At 42.9% G+C, this 25,588-nt stretch overlaps 1 protein-coding gene and 1 long non-coding RNA gene across 3 annotated transcripts in view; one reads left to right on the forward strand and one right to left on the reverse strand.

Moving 5' to 3' along the window:
* LOC106583873 (uncharacterized) overlaps window positions 1–14,436 on the forward strand; it is a 31,342-nt gene extending 16,906 nt beyond the window's left edge. The window contains exons 4-7 of the long non-coding RNA XR_014382272.1: window positions 8,054–8,199; window positions 8,392–8,521; window positions 8,639–8,851; window positions 8,951–14,436. This is a non-coding gene — a long non-coding RNA (uncharacterized LOC106583873). The remainder of the gene's footprint in view (window positions 1–8,053; window positions 8,200–8,391; window positions 8,522–8,638; window positions 8,852–8,950) is intronic.
* LOC106583874 (carnitine O-palmitoyltransferase 1, liver isoform) overlaps window positions 1–25,588 on the reverse strand; it is a 41,332-nt gene that overhangs the window by 5,651 nt on the left and 10,093 nt on the right. The window contains exons 1-2 of one of the 2 annotated variants that reach the window (XM_045705886.2): window positions 7,184–7,411; window positions 5,444–5,602 (exon numbers count right to left, since the gene is read on the reverse strand). The exons of the other annotated variant lie outside the window; for it this stretch is intronic. The gene's annotated coding sequence lies outside the window, so the exon portion shown is untranslated. Of the gene's footprint in view, window positions 1–5,443; window positions 5,603–7,183; window positions 7,412–25,588 lie in introns of those variants that run through there. 2 annotated transcript variants of the gene reach the window in all.

Raw genomic sequence — 25,588 nt, forward strand, 5'->3', positions numbered from 1 at the left:
AAGTACCGAGTAAAGGGTCTGAATACTTGTGATAAAGTTTTGTACTTTTAATACATTTGCAAACATTTAAATAAAAATGTTTTTGCTTTGTCATTATGGGGTTGTGTGTGTATTCTGGATGAGGGAAAAAAAAGAATTGAATCCATTTTAGAATAAGACTAACATAGCAAAATGTGAAAAAAGTCAAGGGGTCTGAATACTTTCCAAATACACTGTGTGTGTGTATGTATATATATATCCTGATATTGTACAATCGGTGTGTCTCTTCATTGGCCTGGCCTGGGCTATTGTTTGCATTCAAGACCAGGTCATTTGTATTGATCTCATTTTGTCAGTGTCAGAGTAGCCACTCATTTTGGTAATTTGTGTGGTATTAAAAAAAGATTCTGCTAATAATGTCTTCTGTCATGTAAATTATGTAGAATGGCATGAAATGTGTTTATCATAGGCTAATTTCTTTTGTGGACCCTGCTAAAAACATTTCCCCATGTGTGGAAATTCTAAAAATGCCAATTAGGGCTTTATAATAAAGGGTATTTATTTATTTTCTTCAACAATAAATGTACCCACGCACTGCTACTGAAGTTAACGAATTGCATCTTTGTGCGACGATTTGTTTACAGAAAATGGGGATACTGTTCTTGCTAGCATGTTAGCCATGTTACAGTAGCACCTACCTCTGTTAGGAATGGTGACTCTAGAAAATAAAGGAAAGCCGCACACTCTAAGAGCTCAGATGCAAAAATTTAATCACCAACGTTTCGACAGCGAAGCTGTCTTCATCAGGGTATCATCAAACACTGCGAGATGAGTCATTTATATAGTGTCAAGACACACACAGGTGTTTGTAATCATGGCCAAGTATGGCCTAATATCATTGGTTAACTCAAATATTTAAAAAAAATGGCATACAAAGAACATACAAAAAGACAAACAAATGGATAGCATACGATCATAGCATTTGTAGTCTAAAATGTATCTAACAAACAATTACAATGGCAAAATCACAATTATCACAAGAATGGCTTCAGATCAAAGTCTATGTTGAGACCGAAGGGAGCAAGGGTCTTTAAATTAAAGATCCAGGCAGCCTCTCGTTTCAACAATAAATTATCAAGGTCACCCCCTCTCCTCGGGAGGGTGACATGTTCGATACCAATATAACGCAGAGACGAAATCGGATGGTTTGCTTCCAAAAAGTGGGCCGCAACTGGGTAAGTTAAGTTTTTGCACCTAATGGTGCTACGATGCTCTGAGATACGTACTTTTAATTCACGCTTTGTTTTACCCACATAATTTTTACCACAAGGACAAGTTATAAGATAAATAACTGCCTTAGTGGAACACGTAATAACACCTTTAATTGGGATAGATTTCCCTGTTTGGGGGTGTTTGAAGGATCTACATTTATAAGTGCCATTGCATTGAGCACAGCCATTACACTTGTAATTTCCATCCAGTATGGGCGCAAATAGACGTTGTTCAGGAATATCTTGGGGTGGTAAATCAGAGTGTACCAATTGGTCTCTGAGATTTCTTCCCCGCGAGAATACGACCAGGGGAAGATCAGAAAACACATTAACGAGACTATCATCATATTTCAGAATGTGCCAATGTTTGTGAACGATTCCTTTAATTTGTTCAGAGCACTTTGAATAGCGGGTAGTGAGAACGCAAGAATGCGTCTTTTTGCGAGACTGACCTTGAAAAAGGTCATGTCTCGTTTTGTTTTGAATTTTCTCAATGGCAATATTAATCTGATCATTGTTGTACCCCCTCTCCTTGAACTTATCCTGAGTCTCAGCCATATTTCTGTCGAAATCTGATTGTTTAATACAAATTCTTTTGATTCGACAGAATTGGCTGTAGGGCAAACTATTTTTCAAGGGCAGTGGGTGACAACTATCAGCCCTCAACAAACTGTTACGATCAGTAGGTTTCCTGTAAAGATCAGTGTATAAAACATTATCTTCACACACGATCAGAAGATCAAGAAAACTGATTTGACGTGTATCAGATTGCATAGTAAATCTCAAATGTTCAGAACAGGAGTTAAGAAAAGCATAAAACGCCTGGAGCAGTTCTGCATCACCCCTCCATAGAACAAAAATATCGTCAATATACCGTTTCCAAATAATGATGTTAGGCAAGAAAACATTTTTGAGAGGGTTGAAAATGGATTGTTTCTCCATGTAACCCACATACAAATTAGCATAGTTAGGAGCCATGGGGGATCCCATAGCAGTACCCTTCGTCTGAATAAAGAAATCATTTAGAAACATGAAGTAGTTATGTGTGAGTACTATTTCAGCCAATGTTACAATGCAGGCACTGGAAGGTAGCTCATTAGGGTCACGTTGCAGCAGAAAATGTTCCATGGCTTCAATACCGCCCTCATGTGGAATATTTGTGTATAACGACTCAACATCAAAAGTAACTAACAAGGTAACAAGGTGTTTTTTTAAATGTCTTTAGGACCGAGCATTCTGGCGCAACTATTGTGGTCACAAAGACGGCAAGTAACACCAAGATCGTCCAACAAACTGCGCCTGGAAAAGATATCTTGACAAGATTGAAATACTCGGTTGTGATCTTGCTCCTGGCACTTAAATCAGCAACAAAAAAAACACTCCACCCATACCATAGATGCAGCTAGCTAACAGTGTGACATTACTGACATAGCTACTAGCTACTACTAAGCCAGCTAACGCTACCTTTTCCGACATAAACAGCCTGCTTAGCCTGTTGTGGTATAGGGGGCAGTATTTTCACGGCCGGATAAAAAACGTACCTGATTTAATCTGGTTACTACTCCTGCCCAGAAACTAGAATATGCATATAATTAGTAGATTTGGATAGAAAACACTCTAAAGTTTCTAAAACTGTTTTGAATGGTGTCTGAGTATAACAGAACTTATATGGCAGGCCAAAACCTGAGAAGATTCCATGCAGAAAGTGCCCTGTCTGACAATTTGTTGTCCTTCTGTTGCATCTCTATGGACATTACAGCATCTGTGCTGTAACGTGACACTTTCTAAGGCTTCCATTGGCTCTCTAAAGCCACCAGAAAGTGGAATGGGGTGTCTGCTGTCTCTGGGCAAAGTACAGCAGCAGAGTTTGTAAGTGGTCAGCCTGGGGACAGTGAGACTGGAGATGCGCGGTCACGAGACTTCTCCATTTTTTTCTTTCAGTCTTTGAATGAATACAACGTTGCCCGGTTGGAATATTATCGCTATTTTACGAGAAAAGTAGCATAAAAATTGATTTTAAACAGCGTTTGACATGCTTCTAAGTACGGTAATGGAATATTTTGAATTTTTTTGTCACGAAATGCGCTCGCGCGTTACCCTTCAGATAGTGACCTGAACGCACGAACAAAACGGCGGTATTTGGATATAACTATGGATTATTTGGAACCAAAACAACATTTGTTGTTGAAGTAGAAGTCCTGGGAGTGCATTCTGACGAAGAACAGCAAAGGTAATCCAATTTTTCTGATAGTAATTCTGAGTTTAAGTTGTCCTAAACTTGGTGGGTGTCAAATTAGCTAGCCGTGATGGCCGAGCTATGTACTCAGAATATTGCAAAATGTGCTTTCGCCGAAAAGGTATTTTAAAATCGTACATAGCGATTGCATAAAGGAGTTCTGTATCTATAATTCTTAAAATAATTGTTATGTATTTTGTCAATGTTTATCATGAGTAATTTAGTAAATTCACCGGAAGTTTTCGGTGGGTATGCTAGTTCTGAACATCACATGCTAATGTAAAAAGCTGTTTTTTGATATAAATATGAACTTGATTGAACAAAACATGCATGTATTGTATAACATAAAGTCCTAGGAGTGTCATCTGATGAAGATCATCAAAGGTTAGTGCTGCATTTAGCTGTGTTTTGGGTATTTGTGATGCATGCCAGTTGCTTGGAAATGGCTGTGTGGTTTTTTGTGTCTATGTACTCTCCTAACATAATCTAATGTTTTGCTTTCGCTGTAAAGCCTTTTGGAAATCGGACAGCGTGGTTCGATTCAGGAGAAGTGTATCTATAAAATGGTGTAAAATAGTCCTATGTTTGAGAACTTTGAATTATGACATTTTGTGGTTTTAAATTTGGCGCTCTGATTTGTCACTGGCTGTTGAATAGTGTGGGACGATTTCGTCCCACCTCCCCTAGAGAGGTTAGTTTTTTTCATTTACCCTAAAAATGTATACATGCTGCCCCTAAATTAAATGATAAGAAATCAGCCTGTAGATCAGCATGTTTCTCCACGATTGCTACTTTTGATCAGCTGTGCACAAAGCAGCTGCCTGTTGCCACGACTGCAGTGGCGTCCCGTGAGCAGCTGCTTTTGTGAAAACTCATAATGTCAGCTAGATAGTAACTTAGCAACAGAAGCTAGCTAGCTTTTGTTGGAAGAATTCAACATTGTGTGTGATGCACTGGGTTAGCAGCATCCCTTTTGTTTCATATGAAGTATGACTGGCTGGCTCAGCTAGCTAGCTAGCTTAGCTAATGCTAGTTAGCTAATGTTGGACAAATCATGCTAGCTTTCGTGATAGTCAAACTTCATAAATACTGCTCATTGGTGCACAAAACACCTTAGATGTAAAATGGTACAACCAAGATTTCCTCATCAAAAAATATCAATATTATTTTCAGATGTATTGTTTTAGCTTAGATTAATTCAGTGTGTTTTAGGCAATGGACTGCAATGAACGATGGAGTCCTAAAGATGGCGCTGCAACGCTGTGTTACGTCACTTGGAATCTATGATAGGGGCAGCCATAGGGTAGAGGGTATTCTAAATGTTGTATATATGTTCTAGGAATGTCCTGCTGTAGATATGTTCTAGGGATGTCCTGCTTACCCTGTAGATGTCCTGCTTACCCTGTAGATAGCTGCAGAGCCAGCTGAATGAAGGAGATCCCCTTTAACTCCCCCTGTAGTAAGCTAGCCAGGCACATGCAGGTAGCCTAGTGGTTAGAGCGTTGGACTAGTAACCGAAAGGTTGCAAGATCGAGTCCCCGAAATGACAAGGTAAAAATCTGTTGTTCTGCCCCTGAGCAAGGCAGATAACCCGCTGTTCCTAGGCCGTCATTGAAAATAAGAATTTGTTCTTAACTGACTTGCCTAGTTAAATAAAGGTAAAATAAAAATATAGCTAAACCAGTGCCCAAGCAGTGCCCTTTTGCCCTCCTATGAAAAAGTGCCCTTGCAGCCTGGTGGATTTTTCAAATTTATGAAATACTTTTACATTTTATTTAAAGTCTCATTTACATTTTTTGTTTTCATTTTAAAATTTAATGAATGGCACATTTTAACTAACTAATTTCATAAGCTTGAATCTCAGAAAATACCCCCTCCCCCAAGAGCACCAGGTCTGAACACAGCCCTGAAGCTAGCTGCAGAGCCAACTGAATGAAGGACATTCCCTTTAACTAACCCTGTAGTAAGCTAGCTGCAGAGCCAACTGAATGAAGGCATCTGGGCTGATCTTCAGCTTCTTGATGTGTCCCTTCCCAAAGTCCCTGAAGACATGACAGTCCACATCCTCAGCTAGGGCCTGTGCCACAGACAGAGAGATGGACACCTGCTCCAGAACCTGAGGGGAGGAAAGTGATGGAGAGATGAGGGGAGGAAAGTGATGGAGAGAGGAGGGGAGGAAAGACATGGAGAGAGGAGGGGAGGAAAGACATGGAGAGAGGGTGGAGGAAAGACATGGAGAGAGGAGGGGAGGAAAGACATGGAGAGAGGAGGGGAGGAAAGACATGGAGAGAGGAGGGGAGGAAAGACATGGAGAGAGGAGGGGAGGAAAGACATGGAGAGAGGAGGGGAGGAAAGACATGGAGAGAGGAGGGGAGGAAAGACAGAGAGAGCAGGGGAGGAAAGACAGAGAGAGCAGGGGAGGAAAGATGGAGAGCAGGGGAGGAAAGACAGAGGGAGAGAGAGGGCGAGAGAGGGGGGGCACTTCAAAGTTTGTTAATTTTGATGAGTTTATTTCATGAAGACCTCTTCATAACTACATTTTATCTAGATATATCTTGGTCACTCACTGACCAGACAATCCTTTCAGATCTAGTGCCTAGTAGAGAGAATAAAGGAGACGGCATCGGTCAAAATCGTGATTTATGACCCTATGCGTCTGATTTATGACCCTATGTCCGGCTGGTGTGTACATGCCCAAATAAGGGCATCCGGTCTGGACATCCTGGCGGGAAGGTGTCACGTGGTTAGGGTCATATAGTTTTATCCTGTTCTGTCACGTGTTAGAGTGTGTGTTATATCTATATTGCATCTCTTTGAAGTTGTCATGATGATTGATGTGTAGGGCCCTCATTGAACTGGGGGGGTTGTGTTTGAACATTTCAAAGAGGATGACCCCACACCCCCCTATTTTATTGCTCTTAGGGTTGTTGTCTATGAATTAGGAATGTCCGGGGGGTTATGTGTTGGAGGCAGACGTCTTATAAATACGCCCCAGACACACATGCGGCCCCAGAACACTAAACAAGATTTTAAAAATAAAAACCCTGAACATTAAACAGAAAATTATGACTCCTAGGCCAATTCTCGGGGTACTATGCGTCTCTTGTCGCGAACCCAATGATAAAAGCATCGAGGATCTTTGGGGTGAGGCCCCAGAATGTTTTAAAGAGTTTTTGGATACTAGTGATGGCCACATGACATATATACAGACAGCGGCCCCAGACCCCTTTATCATGCAAAAGCCGGGAGTTTTTCTCCTGCACTGCGTATGAGAGAATGGCTTAAGATACGGCTAGCGCTCTGTCAAATTGAACAGGCCCTGAGTGGTACAGCCGTGCCAGGTTATGCTATGGAAGAGAGGTTGGAGGGTCGCTATGATTTACAAGCCATCAGGATCTCTTCAATAGCCCCGACTCCAAAGTGACAATTTTAGCATGTGAACAATTTGATAGTACAAATGCTACCAAGTCTGTAAATTCATATGTATTATCGAAAGCTTGCAAGGATGTGAATTTTTTTATGCCTGTGTTTAGCTTTAAATGGAGGGATTACCCTATATTCATAACCCTGATGAATAAGCTGGACAATCTTTTCAAAAATCGTGAACAATTACGTCGATGGCCGCGTCTATCCTTAAGACACACGGGCGAGAGTCTACAGGCCAGACGTAGGATATATCCCTGGGGTGAAAACTTACCGAGTCTTGACGCTGGGGAGTTGGACACAGACGGCGGTTGGGGTTCAGTGACAACCCTATAGCCGGGCCCGTTATCCGTAAGAAAGGAACAGTAAAAATGTATTGTATTAATTATGCAAAGGTCTGTACTAAATATTATGAATTAAATAAATGGTTTTAAAGCTGTATCTCACCTTTTAAAGTTAGGGGCTATGGATTTTCGAGCCATCCCGGGCAGCGCTTGAGAAAAAAGGAATTCCGGAAAGACGTGTGCGTGCGCAGGGGGGTGTGTGCGTGTGAGAGAGGGTAATTGTGTGTGTGTGTTTAAAAAAAAAAAAAAAAAGGGGGTGTGTGTCTCTGCATGGGGTGCTTTTGAAACCAGAAAAAGTGTGTGTGTGTACGTTTGTTTAGGACTGGCACGTGCGCAGGGGGGTGTGTGCGTGTGAGGGTGGGTAATTGTGTGTGTGTGGGGGGGTGTCTCTGCATGGGGGGGGGTGCTTTTGAAATCAGAAAAGGTGTGTGTAAATTTGTTTAGGATTGCCGGCTTCTCTTCAATTGGTCTGGGCAGTTTCCATTTTATTACCCCCCAAGCCCTTTCAAATACGTATTTATCTCACCTTCAAACATGTGGGGGCTAAAAAAGTGAAAAAGCCCAGGCATAAGACATCAGGTCTAGACGAACTCCTAATGTTTAAAACATATGCTATTTTCTAATCAGCGCATATACTAACGGTCCCCCACCCCGGGATATAAATTTACAACGGACACCCCAACGCTGTGCTATGAAGCATAAGTGCAATATCGGCAGACCGAATATGTCGAGACACCCGCCTATGGTTTTGGGTCTCTAGACATTCGAGTACTTTATATGGCCCTTTTTTTTGCATACAGGATGACGCCCGAAAAAACGGCACCCCCGCTCTGTAAACTCATTGCAGGATAGTGAAGCCAGACGTTAAGACATCCTATATAGCACCTCGAAAAGATGCCGGGCCAACAGATAATCTCGGAATCGGTCCTAATGGAGCTTTCTGAAGGTGAGTTAGTGAAAATAATATATTAGATTTGGAGAGGTATTTTCAGGGAATTGTATGGATATTAAAAATGTGATATCACTATTCTAAAACTGATGGACAATGATTTTAAGGTAATATGTCAAATGCCCGTATTCTCATATTTTAAAAATGTGTATATTTCGTATATATGTTAATATTATCTAACGTCTGTAGGCTCGCAATCCTTTACGCAGATGCTCCGTGGGCTAGATGATTTGGAACCGAATTTGTCAGAGAGGGATTCTCAGAATCAAACTGCGTGCAGCGCTGAAAGCAGCCAGTCTCCGTCACACTATTGTATATTGTAAGTTCAATAGTAAAAAAAATAAAAAAATAAAAAAAAAAAATCCCTAAGAAAATGTAGACATTAAAAACAAAAAGTGTGAACCCTATATTAAAAGCTATTTTTTTGTGTTTACAGCGGACAGACCCAAAAGAAGGATCACGGGTGCTTCGTGTACTCTGAACGAGGACATCGATGCTATTCTGCCTTTCTGTTCGAACGGGTTTACCCTAACACCACCCAGGAACCAAGCGACATATTCCCGCCCCAAAACATCGGCGCAAGTGCATTGCGAAGAATCTCCCAGGCCCAAAAAGTTACTTCTTCAAGAAACGGCCCTACACGGACAAGGTATGAAGCCCTTATGTTATTAGTAATACAGAGTTTATTATAATTTATACATTTTTATGATTGAAAATGCTAAAACAATGACAAATAATGTTTTTACAGACTCCTCCCCGGCGTATAACGGCACAGAAGAACATACACACCGAAAACCCGCGGAGGATTTCGGAGCGTCTGACATTCACAATAAAACAAGGAAAACTGATGATTTCAACGTTTTAAATGACATTTCACAGGTAGACGACTGGCTATTCTGTAACGCAGCCAATCTTCTTGATTCCTCCAATTCTTATGTAGAAACACCCAAACCTGAAATAGACCAAGCGGAGTTTATCAAGGCCTTTTCAAAGGCTCTAAAATCCAGAAATGTCTTGCTACACCAACGAATGGTTGATTTACTCGAGCGGCAATACAGTCAGGATATATCCTTCTGGCATCGAACAATGCCCCGGTTGTTAAAACGCAAATACCGGCGCTAAAACCAGTTACCGAAATGGACCTGCCTATAATTAAGACAGTTGAAAGCCTTTTGGCGAAAATACCCCCCGATCTACTAGCTTTAATTGAACGGATGAACGAGGGTGGGTTATCAGACATAATTCCGATAGACGAAAATCTATTTTCCCAAATTCCCGCCGACCTAATTGAAATAATTAAACATATGAACGAGTCAGGAACAACATATGAAAACCAATTATCTCAAATCCCGCCAGCCCTAGTTTTTTTAATAAACCAGATGAACGAGAGCCTGAGAACTTCTACACCAGACCCTCCAAGCAGCCCGCTATTAATGCCCGAGTCAGAAGAGTCTGAAACGGAATATGATGTTTTTGAGGAATTGGAAAATGGTCTAATAAATCAGGAGGGAGATGGTCTTGATAGAAGTGTCAGGGTTGTGTACAGAAATAAATCCAGCAATACAGAGATTAGACAGTTTTTCAATTTCACATGGGTGAATCAAAATCTCGATTATGCTGTTTTTTACGTCATGATTTTGGATACTCTGAACGAACTGTTAGAGAGGGCAAGAGATTATGGCGAACCTCGTGATGTCTTACAGTTGGAAATTTGTGGAGATAGCATGCAAAACACTGTATCTCTTATTTTACCCAATGGTGAAGCAGATCTTGAACAATTTATAGCCCTGCTGGAACGACTTGTTCAATCAAATTTATCCATCATAGCCGATAGGTCGCTGGAGCTTGTTGTGCAAATAATACGGCAACCCCTGGGTGGTGGGGGGCAGAGAAGGAAGCTAGATAGCCTAATGCAATCAGAAATCATAAACAATAAAAGGGCATGCCTCATAAACGTTCACAATCACGGTAATAAGCTATGCTTTGCAATAGGCCTAGCACATTTACTAAACCCAGGATGTACGGATCTAGAGGCGTTGCAAAAGGCTAGAGCTTCAAAATGCTTTTTTGTACCACAGTAGAGCTAATGCTTCTCTCTTGAAATTCTAAAACAACCCCCTCATCCTCAGATCCTGTACTTTTATGGGCAAAACGACCATTACTATACAGTTACCAACATCGGAGCGTTTTTAGGCGCCCCATATGTGTGTCAAGCCTGTCATACCGGCTACACCCGAAAGGGTGGCCACTCGTGCCGTTATAACTGTTCCGTATATGTCTGGATGAAAAATGTCCGATGCAGCCCTTAAACCTGACACCCTGTGCCGATTGTCACAGGACATGCCATTCATTGCCCAATCTGTAAAGGGCCTTTGAAAAGCAGAGAGACTGAAATTGTTCAAGATGTTCCCCACGAGTGTTATATTCAACCCTTGGCTGAAGATGAACATTCAGAGAAATATGTTTTTTATGATTTTGAGACTAATCAACAATCAAGGGTTCATTTGCCTATTTTTGTATCTACCATGACTTTCAAGGGGGATAAGTGGTCAGCTGAGGGACCCAATTGTGCACTCCTCTTTCTAAAACACTTCAGAAAACCCCAGTACAGAAACTTTACGTTTATAGCGCACAATTCTAGAGCATATGATTCGTACCTTCTTTTGAACCCTCTGATACAGCAAGGCGTTGCGCCCAGTGTCATAGCTCAAGGTAGTAAAATCTTGTGTTTTGTAGACCCCGCTTTCAACCAGAGATACATTGACAGTTTAAGCTTCTTACCCATGAGATTGTCTCAAATGCCTGAGGCCTTGGGTTTTGAGAACTCTGTGAAAGGTTGGTTTCCCCATTTTTACACTATATAGGATCTTATCCGAGACCTGAAATGTACGGTTGTGATCAAATGTCTCCCAAAGAGCGAGAGAGATTCATGACATGGTACGAGACAGTATGTCACAGCACTTTTGATTTCCACAAAGAGATGGAGTCATACTGTGACAACGACGTGGTTATCCTTCGCGAGGGGTGCCTCAGATTCAGAGCAGAGGTCATCAAAGATGCAGGCATTGACCCCTGGAGTTGTACAACTATTGCATCGGCATGCATGAAAACCTATCGTACACACTTTCTACCTCCTGCATCTATAGCTATCCCCTCGCCTGACAACTACCGACGCCAATTTAAGTCATACTCTAGTGGCTCCATTCAGTGGTTGGAGTACTTGGCCCAGGATAAAGACATTTTTATTCAACATGCTTTGAATAGGGGTGAGAAGGCGTTTGGGCCTTATCTAGATGGATACACACAGATTGACGGTGTTGAGACTGTGTTTGAGTACAACGGTTGTTTCTTCCACGGGTGTAAATCTTGCTTTGAGCCACAGGTCCTGTGTGTCCTAACCCAAAAGACTTTTGGTGAAATGTACCTAGAGTTTCAAGACAAATGTGAATCTTTACAGGCTACTTATGGTTTGAAAGTGAATGTTATGTGGGAGCATGAGTGGACCGCACTCAAAAAGTCTGATCCTCATGTTCGAGCTTTCCTTTCTAGCTTTGACACACCCGAACCCTTGGAGCCACGACAGGCCCTGTATGGAGGCCGTACCAATGCTTTGACCTTGCGGTATGTAGCGCAACCAGACGAGACAATAGGTTATGTAGATTTTACATCTCTTTATCCTCATGTAATGAGTTCCTCATGCTATCCTATGGGGCATCCTGAAATTATTCACCGCGACTTTGACTTACCCCAAAACTATTTTGGTCTGATCAAAGCAACGGTCTACCCACCTAGGGGTTTGTTTATACCAGTGTTGCCTTACAAGGGACCTCAAGGAAAACTTTTCTTTCCCCTATGTCGCACCTGCAGTGAAAACAACAACCAGGAAAAGCCTTGTGATCACTCAGATCAGGAAAGAGCCCTTACAGCTGTCTGGGTTACACCTGAATTCACAAAGGCTCTAGAGAAGGGATATCGTGTGGCCAAAATCTTTGAAGTGTGGAACTTTTCCAGGAAATCAGACACTCTTTTTAAAGAGTACATCAAGACCTTCTTGAGATGCAAGCAGATGGCCTCAGGCTATTCTTCATCGGTCACAGATCAAGAGAGCAAAGACAAGTACATTCGAGACTATCACGACAGAGAAGGCATTCTTCTTGACCCTGACAGAATAGAGGTCAACAAGACCAAACGAAATGTGTCGAAATTGTACTTAAACTCGCTTTGGGGGAAGCTTTCGCAGAGATGCAATATGCTAACAACGACGATCATTAAAGACCCCGAAGAATTTTTGGAATTTGTTTTTTCGGACCAATACGAAATTTCACATTTTTCATTCTTGAGTCAAGACATTGCCCTGGTGCAATGGAGACGTAACACAAAGTGGGTTCTACCCCCAGGTAATGTAAATGTGTTTCTTGCAGCATTTACCACGGCCTATGGACGACTTGAATTGTACGCCCTCATGGAGCAGCTTCAGAGGAGGGTTCTTTACCACGACACAGACTCTGTGGTCTATGTAAGCAAACAGGGTGACTGGAGCCCCCCACTTAGCAACTATCTGGGTGGTTTAACGAGTGAACTCAAATATGGCGACCATATTTACATTTACATTTAAGTCATTTAGCAGACGCTCTTATCCAGAGCGACTTACAAAATGGTGCATTCACCTTATGATATCCAGTGGAACAACCACTTTACAATAGTGCATCTAAATCTTTTAAGGGGGGGGGGTTAGAAGGATTACTTTATCCTATCCTAGGTATTCCTTAAAGAGGTGGGGTTTCAGGTGTCTCCGGAAGGTGGTGATTAACTCCGCTGTCCTGGCGTCGTGAGGGAGCTTGTTCCACCATTGGGGTGCCAGAGCAGCGAACAGTTTTGACTGGGCTGAGCGGGAACTGTGCTTCCTCAGAGGTAGGGGGGCCAGCAGGCCAGTGGTGGATGAACGCAGTGCCCTTGTTTGGGTGTAGGGCCTGATCAGAGCCTGAAGGTATGGAGGTGCCGTTCCCTTCACAGATCCGTAGGCAATCACCATGGTCTTGTAGCGGATGCGAGCTTCAACTGGAAGCCAGTGGAGAGAGCGGAGGAGCGGGGTGATGTGAGAGAACTTGGGAAGGTTGAACACCAGACGGGCTGCGGCGTTCTGGATGAGTTGTAGGGGTTTAATGGCACAGGCAGGGAGCCCAGCCAACAGCGAGTTGCAGTAATCCAGACGGGAGATGACAAGTGCCTGGATTAGGACCTGCGCCGCTTCCTGTGTGAGGCAGGGTCGTACTCTGCGAATGTTGTAGAGCATGAACCTACAGGATCGGGTCACCGCCTTGATGTTAGTGGAGAACGACAGGGTGTTGTCCAGGATCACGCCAAGGTTCTTAGCACTCTGGGAGGAGGACACAAGGGAGTTGTCAACCGTGATGGCGAGATCATGGAACGGGCAGTCCTTACCCGGGAGGAAGAGCAGCTCCGTCTTGCCGAGGTTCAGCTTGAGCTGGTGATCCGTCATCCACACTGATATGTCTGACAGACATGCAGAGATGCGATTCGCCGCCTGGTTATCAGAAGGGGGAAAGGAGAAGATTAATTGTGTGTCGTCTGCATAGCAATGATAGGAGAGACCATGTGAGGATATGACAGAGCCAAGTGACTTGGTGCATATCACAGAATGGTCCTCCTGTGGGCCCAAAAGCTATGCTTTTAGGACTAAAGACAATCACGTGGTGTTGAAAGCCAAAGGCATGACTCAAAACTACGAAAATGCCCCGCGTGTAAACTTGGAATCAATCACACGCTTGGTCGAGGGGTTCATAAACGATCGGAATAGTGACTTGGAGATTTTGAGCTCCTACAAAAAAATTGTTAGGGATAAAAAGGGCTTCCATCTCAGGAATGCCCCACTTACTAAAAGATTCAGGGTAGTCTATGACAAGAGAATGCTTTTACCTAACGGGACCACACTGCCCTTTGGCTACTGACTTATGCTACAAGCCCCAGTGTGTCTTAAAGCTTAAGATATAATGGCTGCTGTAGAAGGTTTTGACCCCCGGTTGCAACTACCATTTTCGGCCTTAATCGCAGGCCCCTCCAACAGTGGTAAAACTTGTTTTGTAAAAAGTATTTTAGAGAATTCTGAACATGTGTTATCTCAGAAGCCTGACAATATTGTGTGGTGTTATTCATGTTATCAACCTATGTATGATGAATTGTTGAAGAAAATAAAAATCAAGTTTGTTGAAGGAATACCTGAATCCCTGTCTGATGATGAACTTTTACCTCCACATAAAAACAATCTGCTGGTTTTGGACGATATGCTATTTGCAGGTAGCGAACATCCTGAAATTGCACGAGCATTTACCCAATCTACTCATCATAGAAACCTGTCTGTGCTTTACTTGGTGCAAAATGTGTTTCACCAAGGTAAAACCAGCCGTACCATCAGTTTGAACGCCAATTACATGGTTTTGTTCAAAAACCCTAGAGACAAACTACAAATTAACACTCTAGCTCAGCAGATGTACCCGGGAAGGAAATCCTACTTTATGGATAGCTATGAGGACGCTACCAAAGAGCCATTTTCTTATTTAATCGTGGCTTTAAAAGCAAATACTCCAGAACACCTGAGGCTCCGAACAGGCCTGTTCCCGTGGGAGTGGCCGGCGGTGTACATTCCTAAAAAGTAACCGCTATGTCTCTGCGTTTAAAAAGAAACCTGCCCCTCTTGAGAAGCCTAGTTGGGGCTACAGCTAAAGAACGGAAGGCCATCTTGGATCACTGTTCTTCAGATCTCATATTATCCCTATGTGAGATTGCTTTGAATCTTCTCAAAGGGCGCATTCCACTCACCCTGACCCAATAAAAAAAATTAAAGAGACAAAAAACCGCGATCAAACTCTTTGCCAATAAAAGAGCCAGTCTTCGAAAGAAAAGACATAGCCTACAACAGTCTGGGGGTTTTCTTCTGCCGCTGCTAACTATAGCAGTACCCTTCATCACCAGCCTTATTGCTGCCAGGCGTGGGGGTTGAACACAGAGTGTGATGGCAAATAAAATGTACTTGGTGCCTCAACAAGAGTTGGATAGACTTAAAAAACAAATGCAGGGTCCTGAAAATATCAGACAAACAGCGGAAAATGATTTGGATACGGCCATGAAGGATGTTTTGAACCGAAAAGGATTGAACCCCTATGATAAGGTAAAAAAATACACAAACCTCTTGCAAAGGTATTTGACCTTGGTAAAACAAGGTGAGAGAGATACCAACCATTTAACGCTTTCCCTAACTGAACCTTTAAAAGATGACGCGCTTAGAGAGAGCCATCCCCCGGTAATGCCTGTACCTGCGATCTTACCGGCTGAAGATCATATGCCTGTTGAAGATAATGTTATGCATGACATGTTGACACATGTTCCGGCACGTAACAGGAAAAATGCTAGATACATTATGAACAAGCTAAAAGACTCAAAGGGGACCGCTACTTGGAATGACAAAGGAGAGTTTATCCTTCAGGGCTCTGTTGTCAAGGGTTCACATATGTTTGACTTGCTTAAAAGTACCACGACAGCCCACAAGGTTGCTGATGACAGAAGACCACCAGGGTGGCCTCAGTTTCTTAAGGCCCTGGCAATCCTCAACATTCCCCTCTCGGGGGGTACCTAACCATAAGCTTCGTCAACAGATTCAAGCTTTAAAACAAAACCCTTCACCGAGCTACAGCACCCCTAAAGATGTCCCAACAAACCCTCCCCCCTATGAAGGGGATGATGATGACTCATTTAGCCCCATGAATGCCTCCGGACCTTTTCCTAATCCCGATCTCTCAGGGTGGTTAGACTTTTGAAGGAATTTTGAATGACTTTTGAATGAATTTTGAATGACTTTTGAACGACTATGATTAAATTCAATAAAGTTTTATTAGAAAAATTAAGCAATTTAACATTTGTGGCATTCTTGAAACATTTGACGTGAGCATACGCCTTGATTACACGGTCTTAAAGGACACATATTTGAACACTTTTGATATTTTCTAACAAAACAATCTACGACGCTATCATTACTTCTTAAATCATCATTATAAAGAGACATAACATCTTCAAAAGAAACTCCACGGGCTCTTTGGCACAGGTAGAATACACAGTGTTGACCACATTTAGTGGAAAGGTTATCTTGCACTTGTTTGATGCTGTAGTAGATCTTTGATCCGTTTTTGGTCAAAAAATCTTTAATAGATTTGGGAAAATGTGAAAAACCAGGGGGAAAGCCGTAGGAATCAAAAAAAGTTGAGATTTTTCTTCCTCCTTCATCTTCTAGTGTCACAGCTAGCCAGTGTTCACCTGGCATGTGTTTAGGATGGGTATTGACAATAAACATGGCAGGCCGCTCAGGCCATTTCTCAATAGGTAATTCATCACAAGCCCACACTCCATAAAATAGTTTTCCAATCAAGCGGGTCATGAGCCCTTCCAACTCTTGGGTATTCATGTCTTTGCTCAACAGTCCTTAATAATAATCCACTAAGACCTGTCTTCGGGCATTCACTTCCAATATTGAATCAGAGCACGCATAAACAATCATGCTAACTGTACAGGCTAAAGGTGTACGGAAACGCATTTCCAGCCTGAGGTTGCCTTGGGACACCACAGACAGATTTCCAGAGGTGTCATCATCAGGGGATAAATTGAAAGCATACAATGTGTAACCCTCTGCACAATCATTTCTGTCAATGGGTAAAGAGAGATCTTTTAGATGCCTCCCGGTAGCCAGGAATAGATTGTAAAATTCTCGCACAGATATGTTATTAAATTGCGGTTGGAAAGCCTTAGCAGGGACCTGACGTCCGTCCTGACAGAGAGCTACATACTCTGCATTGAAGTGTTGAAAATTAAATGGGTTTTTATGTAAGCTGCCCGTATTAGAGGCGTGATCAACCAAACCTATAACCACATAGCGGGGTAAAGGGCCTAGAAAAAGGTTTTCCTGACTGCAGATTCTACTGCCCACAGGTATGCTAAAGGTTTTCATGGTAATTCTTTGGAGAGGGTATAGGGCATTTCCTTTCATCAAAGCCTGTCTGTGACCCAGACGAACTGCCGGAGATAGACACTTTTTTAATAAAAAGCGTTGCACCCAACACTTTTAAACTAAAGTCCCCGTCTTGGGCAGACATCAGACAAAACTCATCCTTGGCCCTGGTTAATTTGAGTCTTAAATCAACCGAATTTAAGAGTAAACGTTCTTGAAAGAAAATGTCAGAGTGTATAGGCCCTAGCAGATGAAACTCTCGAGATTCGACACAGTAGCGAGCGCGTGCCTCCAGTCCTTTGTTTGCACCGGTGGAAGGGTCTATCGATTCCATAGAGACTCCTGCAGTATCCTTGCTAAACAGCCCGGCGCTGAATTGTGTCTTGAGAGTGTCTTCGGAGTAGTTGAGTAAACACTCCATGATGGCCCTATAGGGGTATGTGGCACTGCTTTGACTGATTAGACGTTCACCCAAAGTCACATCCACTTGGGAGAAGATGGTGGCCAAGGGGTAATTAATGAGACTCACTTTGGCATCGTTTGCAATATTAGTACCATCTCTTTTGGTCACTTTTAGACGTAAATGCACCAAGGTGTTGTTGAGGTACAGATAGTTGTCACCGTGGCCTGGTATGAAAAATTCTATAGGACCGTTGTCAGTAATGGCAGAGAGTGGGGCTATCTCCACATAACTGGACCTATCTATTGAATGTTGGGTTAAGGGGGCCGTGAAAAGATCGAGCTCAGTCTTTATAGCTTCAGAGGACATGCGGTGTAAAAGAGCCATGTTTCTTGGTTCTTTTAGAAAATACTTCCGAGTATTCTTTTTGTCGTTTTAGGTCCAGACCTCCTCACTTTACCACGTCTTTGACTTACTGAGTTTCTTTTAACGGTTAACCTCTGCTTTTTAGGGGCAGGCCTGCGCCTTATACCTGGAGGTCTCTTTTTTGGTCTTCGAGACAACATCATAAGCCCCGAGCCTTCTTGATGCTCGGCATCTGGTGACGCCCTTCGGTTCATAGCATTGGCTACAACCTCACTTACTATATTTTTAGCCGCTGATTTTAAATGCGGTTTGGCTATGCTGAGGCCTCTCTTCATAAAACGGTAAAACCATCCTAAAGAGGTTACGAAATATACCGCCTATCCCCGAACCGTACATGGTCGGGGATCCATGATAGCCGGGTAACCCATTACCCACTTGATCAACATAGTATGAGACGTAGCGGTTAGGGTCGAGATGGTGGTTTTGTTCCATAACCATTTTTAATTTATTTTGTATTATGTTTATAAAAAAAATTCCAAAACTATATAAAAATTATAATATATAATACTAATAAGATATTATATATGTAGAGAGGCTTTGGAGGGCCTAAAGTGGAGTTTTACAATCGTTTTACCATAAGTAAATTCGATGTTTTCGTTCTGATCCGTTTTAAGCTCAACCAGAATGTTCTCAATATATTTCTTGCTTACAGGTACGTAGTGTGGCTTGTCGTAGATGACAGTGACTATCCCTCCATCCTTTCCCTCTATATGAACTGTTCTCAGGAGGGGCACACAACTGTCTCCTACCCTCTGATATGATATGATGTCGGTATACACAAATATGTTGTAAAACCCTGCATGTATATCCGCAGGGAATGGGGTTAATTTATCTTTCACATACGTCCATTTATTGGGAACCAGCCCCAACATGTAGGCTAAATTACCGGTGGTCTTTATACCCCTATCCGCAGTCCCTGAGATTTGTACACGTTTATGAATAGGGTTGTAGCTCAAGAGTATTTCCGTATTGTTCTGGGTTAGGAGTTCATTCAACTCAGACGATCCTGTCGACGGTTCTATAGAACCCTTTTTTAATCTTTATAAGTTTCACAGGTTCCGATATCCTTTTGCAATAAAAATCCCGGTCCTTCTCTTTGATATTATACCAGCTGTGGGGGTATGTAATCTCGCTGAGACCTACTTCCCAGGCCTCGGATAACTCTATAGGCTTTGGAAAGTTGGTTGTATAATTAGAACTTTGGTTCTTACTATATATGTGTGCAGACGCATTACTGGGGAGGGTCAGGTAGAAGCCGCTATGTTCCATGATGCACTCCTGTGTACACGCGAATGACGATGTATTTATCATGCCTGAGGGTTTAAGTTAACCCCCCGTTGCCTCCACCACATCTTGCTCTAAAACCCAACTGTTAAACTTTTGGGGCCAGTTTTTCCAACGGACCAAGACCCATTTTTTGCCCCTTTCTCTCTTATGATCTAGAATTTCCTCCACGTGAAAGACTTTGTCTTTAACCACCTGTACCTTCTGTAGCTCCTTCTCGTAAAACGATCCCTCTATAAGCTCCCCGTCATAATCTTTTAATTTGTAGACAGGGGGTATGCGAGGTAGACATTCGGTAACGGTGAACACTTCGTCACTATAACCTTGCTCATATTTCTTGTCGAAAACACCCCTCAACTTTGATATACATACCATGTCCACCACTATGAATTTAAAATCAATTTTTTTCTTACGGCGAAGGGGGAACAAACCATACAGATTTTTAAAGACTTGAAAAGAGTTTTCAGAAGAGACCTCTGCGGGCTTCATCCTTATACTCTTATGGTAGCTGTAGTTGTAACTCTTTACTAAATCTTGAACTATATCGATATATCTATGCGTGTTGTGAGCTGTAAAATATCTCCACATCCGCTCCTTCAGAGTGCGGTTAAAGCGTTCGACAACTGAAGCTTTCAAATCCGAGCCAGTAGCAAAATGTACTATATTATGCTTCTTCATGAGTTTCTGAAAAGTATTATTAAAAAATTATTTTCCGCCATCAGTCTGCACTTTCTTGGGGACTCCTCCATCCTTCAAGATAGATTCAAAGGCCCTGGTCACCTCTGCCCCACTCTTATTTCTTAAGACCCTTACAAAGGCCATTTTAGAGAAAATATCTATAACCGTTAGCATGTATCGATTTCCATCATTTTTATCTGCATGGGCCTGCATGTCACATAGATCCGCCTGAAACTGGGACAGGGCATGAGTCGAAAAAAACTCTATTTCTTGGAAATTGTTTTCGTACAGGTTTATGCAGAGTATAAGCATCCTGCACGGCTAACCAATCATCCACTTGAGCAACGCCTAACCGGCTACCTGTTCCCTCGGCCAAAGCTCTCTGTAAACGCTCCTTACCCCCATAAGACCCAGGGTTAGAGGGGGTGTAATACACGTTTTTCAACATCTGCTCCGCCATCCTTCCTGCCTCTCTGAGGTACAATAACGTTAATGAGCCACTTTCAAATAACGACAACATTTCAGTTTCATTTAAAAAAAAAAAAAGTTTGTATTTTTATTTTTGCAAACATCATGTATTACATATACAGACAATTTAGGATTCGTTGCAGGATACTTGTCCCCGTTTTCTCAATGATCCCAGCATGCAACACCCTGTATATTTGGTTTAGATTTACAGGCTTTTGTCACTGAATTTTGAAAACACACACATCAGATATATAAGTATATAAACAACACATGTGATACATGTTACAATTAAACGGTGTTTCAAACAAATAAACAAAAATCTTAGACAAGTTTGTTTCTAGTTCTTCAGAATCATCCACAAGACAGGAGACCAGTTGTGTCCATTGCATACTCTCGCCCGTATGTCGTACATGATTCATGATTTGCTCCATTTTTAGCACACGCTCTACATTAGCCCAGGTATTATGGGTTGTGTAGAATGTTACATTGTTCACTTTATTTTCAATAATTTGATGCATCACATTTGTAAGTTCTCTCAAAAGAAAAAACGTATTTATTCTCTCTAACAACGTATGTATATAGTTCCCCATTGCTTTACATCTAAATAACCAATAGGTATTGTCACTCGGTCTCTGGGGTTTTGTTGAGCCAGAAAGTCATCACGTCCTCCACCACAGCTTCCCGGTATTTGTTGTCGTCCACCAGGGTGTGTCGGATTTCTTTGAGTTTCTCGTGGATGTAGATCGCCTCCTTCAGTTCATGTAGGAAAGCCTCGGTTACCCCGTAAACTCTGGGAATAGAAGGCACAAGACCCATAGACTCCAGGGCTCTGACCAGCGCAGGTATAAACCTGCAGGACCACAGTCTTTTCACCAGCTCCTCAAAATGGTTGAAGAAGTAGTATTTTGGGGGCTCGTATAAACACGGATGCCGGCGCTGGCTGGGGTGATTGATCTCACAACCGATGCATTTTTCACGTATATACTCTCCAATCACCATGTTTAAAAGTGTGGCTACAGAGGCATTGATGGTATCCAAAAAAATAGTACTGACCACCCCATCAAACACATCCTCAGGCTGTGGACATGTAGGGGGTGTCGAGGGTCTTGGCTGGGGGGAGTAGAATGGTTGGCTGCGAGGCATACAGTCCTTAGGGTCTGGCCCCCATGACGTATCAGAGTCCAGGTATGTTGTAGGAATATCCATGGTATATGCTGAAATGAAGAAGTGGAGGCTTTAACGGACCTCCTTTTATTGTAGAACCAGGCCTTTGGGTGGGGTCAGGGCGTGGTTAACGCAGCCGCGTACTTAGTTTTCTTCGGGGCTGACCCTTCTGAGGATGAGCCTTCTTGGGATTCCTTTGAATCATAATCCTCAGGATTCGTATATATTATGCACTTCCTTAGCCGAACAATGCTCTGCCACTGTTGGCTCTGTACAAAAAGAACGTCCAACAACTCTAACATGCTCAATTCCATTAGATCCCAACTTTTAAAAGGAATAAGCATGCGCAACCTGAAATCCCCAGTCAGGCCACCATCACGAATGTTTTGGTTGCGGGTTTCCTCGTTGCTGATATAGAACTCCACGCAGCCACATGGAAGTCCATTCTTTCTCTGTATTTTCACCCTGTGAAATACTCTTCCTGAGGAGTCTGGGGTACCTTCCCAACGGGTCTCGTAGCCCGTGAACAAGCTATACCCCTTGGTGATAACTCTCAGTTCGGGACACAAAACCTTGCGAAAAACCGCCCAGTCTTCAACCCCATAGTCCACTCCTAAAGTCTGGTCTGTATATTCTCCACCTTCGGCTACAGTATAGAGTTTCACTCTACGGGCCGGGTAATCAAACTGATACCCCCAGTGCTGTCCATTAGACATCATCACTTGATCTTTCAGTGCAGTTGCGGGAGGTATTTGGGTTCTACACACACATATAAACCGCTTTTTTGGCGCGTCGTATATTGTTGCTTTATACTGGGTCTTTTCTCTGTTTCAACCGAGGTCCTGCTTCCGTTGTTACGGTCATCACTGCTTTACCAAAATCCATGTTTATTTTTAAAATCTTGTTTAGTGTTCTGGGGCCGCATGTGTGTCTGGGGCGTATTTATAAGACGTCTGCCTCCAACACATAACCCCCCGGACATTCCTAATTCATAGACAACAACCCTAAGAGCAATAAAATAGGGGGGTGTGGGGTCATCCTCTTTGAAATGTTCAAACACAACCCCCCCAGTTCAATGAGGGCCCTACACATCAATCATCATGACAACTTCAAAGAGATGCAATATAGATATAACACACACTCTAACACGTGACAGAACAGGATAAAACTATATGACCCTAACCACGTGACACCTTCCCGCCAGGATGTCCAGACCGGATGCCCTTATTTGGGCATGTACGAACCAGCCGGACATAGGGTCATAAATCAGACGCATAGGGTCATAAATCACGATTTTGACCGATGCCGTCTCCTTTATTCTCTCTCCTAGTTAATCTCGCTCTGTCGAACCGTCTGGTTTCCAAGAGCCTCAGAACGGGACTTGACTGGAAGCCTATGGCAGGAGAGGACGAAACAATGGCTGGTTTTAATTGGCTCATCTCTGTCCATCACCATCTAGCGCAACCCTTAGAACGTCCCCATAAGTGTGCTACATCCGGGGCCAGTATTGTTTTTGTGTGCAACAAATAGAACTTGGTTAGCTCGTGCAACATAGATATTTTCTTTCTCAAAATAAACTGCCTATTCTTTCCAATTCACAGCCGCTTTTGTAGTATCGTCTAAGAAGAGTTTGACACTTTTCTCAAACTGCCATTGGCTAGCCATCTCCCACAGAGATGGGTTCAACAATCTCCTCTAGTGCTTTACAATAGTCGTAGCGTTCTGCATCATTGCCATTGATACGGAAAAGACTGTGCTTGTACTTTTTACTGGGATAGTGTTCTGTACAACCCCGACATCAACTGCCTTTGATGGCGTGTCCTTACTTTTTCTATTTGAAGACAGTGTACAGTGCATATCATGTTACAGGACGGATAGCAGAGTTACGCTGGCTAGCTATTACAATGAACGGACATATGTTCCTACTACCTCGGGTTAGGGGGAATTATTTCCGTGGTGTACCATAAACACTTTTCCGCCTCGATAGTTGTGTGATACGCTCAGAATTTGAATTGATTATCATGTCACTCAGTAAATCCCCCAAAGAGGACCGAGATAGAGAGAGGAAGAGAGAAAGAAAGACAGCGAGAGATAAAGAAAGATAGAAAGAAAGAGGATGGAGAGGATCCAGAAAATCTAAGCCATGCTTTTGTCACTTCTAGATTAGACTTCTCAGGCTGCCTGGATAGAGCACTAAATAAACTTCAGTTAGTGCTAAATACAGCTTGGATTGAACCCAAAAAATGTATCATATGTGAGGGACTGGCTTGATTCGGTCTTATTTAGAAAAATTTGAAATGGTGTTTTTTAAATTGGATAAAAGTAGAGACTCAAAGCTAGAAAATGGTATATCATACACTGCAGTTGAGGAACAATGGGAAAGTAGTTCTGCTTTGAAAGTTGATAAACTTGAAACCCCACATTTGAGAAAATGCCCCTTGAATGTTTTGGTACACCTACTGGAGAGATCTTCTTTGTCTACACCCATTCACCATCGTTCACACCCTCTTAAGCCTTAGCCCCACCCATCTCTTTAAGGATTCATATGTGAGACCATGTGCTAAACATAGTGAGTACTGTGTACTAAACAACCAAAGATTTCCAGACTAAAGGCTAGTTTATATTACGTCTATCGACTACAACCCAAAATTTGATCATATTACTCCAGTGCTGGCTTCCTGTTTAAGGCTAGGGCTGATTTCAAGGTTTTAGTGCTAACCTACAAACCATTACATGGACTTGCTCCTACCCATCTCTCTGATTTGGTCCTGTCGTACATACCTACACAAGACGCAAGCCTCCTTAGTGTTCCTACAATTTCTAAGCAAACAGCTGGTGGCAAAGCTTTCTCCTATAGAGCTCAATTTTTATGGAACAGTCTGCTTATCCATGTTCTATGATTGAGTGTAGTCTGGCCCACGGGTGCGAAGGTGAACGGCAAGGCACTGGAGTGCCGAACCACCCTTGCCGTCTCTGCCTGGCCGGCTCCCCTCCTTCCACTGGGATTCTCTGCCTCTGACCCTATTACAGGTGCTGAGTCACTGGCTTACTAGTGCTCTCCCATGTCATCCCTAGGAGGGGTGTGTCACGTCATGCCAGGCATTTTTTCCGCTATACTTGAGTGGTTTGAGTCACTGACGTGATCTTCCTGTCCGATTTGCGCCCCCTCGAGCTCTTGCGGTGGGGGACATCTTTGTGGGCTTTCCTCATCCTTGTCTCAGTGTAGTAAGTTGGTCTGTTGATATCCCTCTAGTGGTGTGGGGGCTGTGCTTTGTCAAAGTGGGTGGGGTTATATCCTGCCTGGTTGGCCCTGTCTGGGGGTATCGTCAGACAGGGCCACATTGTCCCCCAACCCCTCCTGTCTCAGTCTACAGTATCTATGCTGCAATAGTCTATGTGCTGGTGGGCTAGGGTCAGACTGTCCTATCTGGTGTAATTCTCCTGTATTAAGTATGCATCCCCACTCCTCAGGTGCTGACCTGTTGTACCCTCTACAACCACAGATTATTATTTGACCCTGCTGGACATTTATGAACATTTGAACATCTTGAAGAATGATCTGGCGTTAATGGCCATGTACTCTTAGAATCTCCACCCAGCACAGCCAGAAGAGGATTGGCCATCCCTCAGTGTCCGGGTGGCCATTTGATTAATTAGGGGTAGAAGCTGTTACAGAGCCTTTTGGACCTAGACGTGGCGGACCGGTACTGCTTGCCATGCGGTAGCAGAGAGAACAGTCTATGACTTGGGTGACTGGAGTCTTTGTCAATTTTTTGGGGCTTCCTCTGACATGCCTAGTATATAGGTCCTGGATGGCAGGACGCTTACCCCCAGGTGATTGTATTTTAGATGTTTTAATTGAACCTTTATTTAAACTAGGCAAGTCAGTTAAGAACAAATTCTTATGACGGCCTACCCTGGCCAAACCCTAACCCAGACAACGCTGGGCCAAT

Source organism: Salmo salar, chromosome 23 (genome assembly GCF_965601325.2).
Source record: "Salmo salar chromosome 23, fSalSal1, whole genome shotgun sequence".
Lineage (NCBI taxonomy): Eukaryota > Metazoa > Chordata > Actinopteri > Salmoniformes > Salmonidae > Salmo > Salmo salar.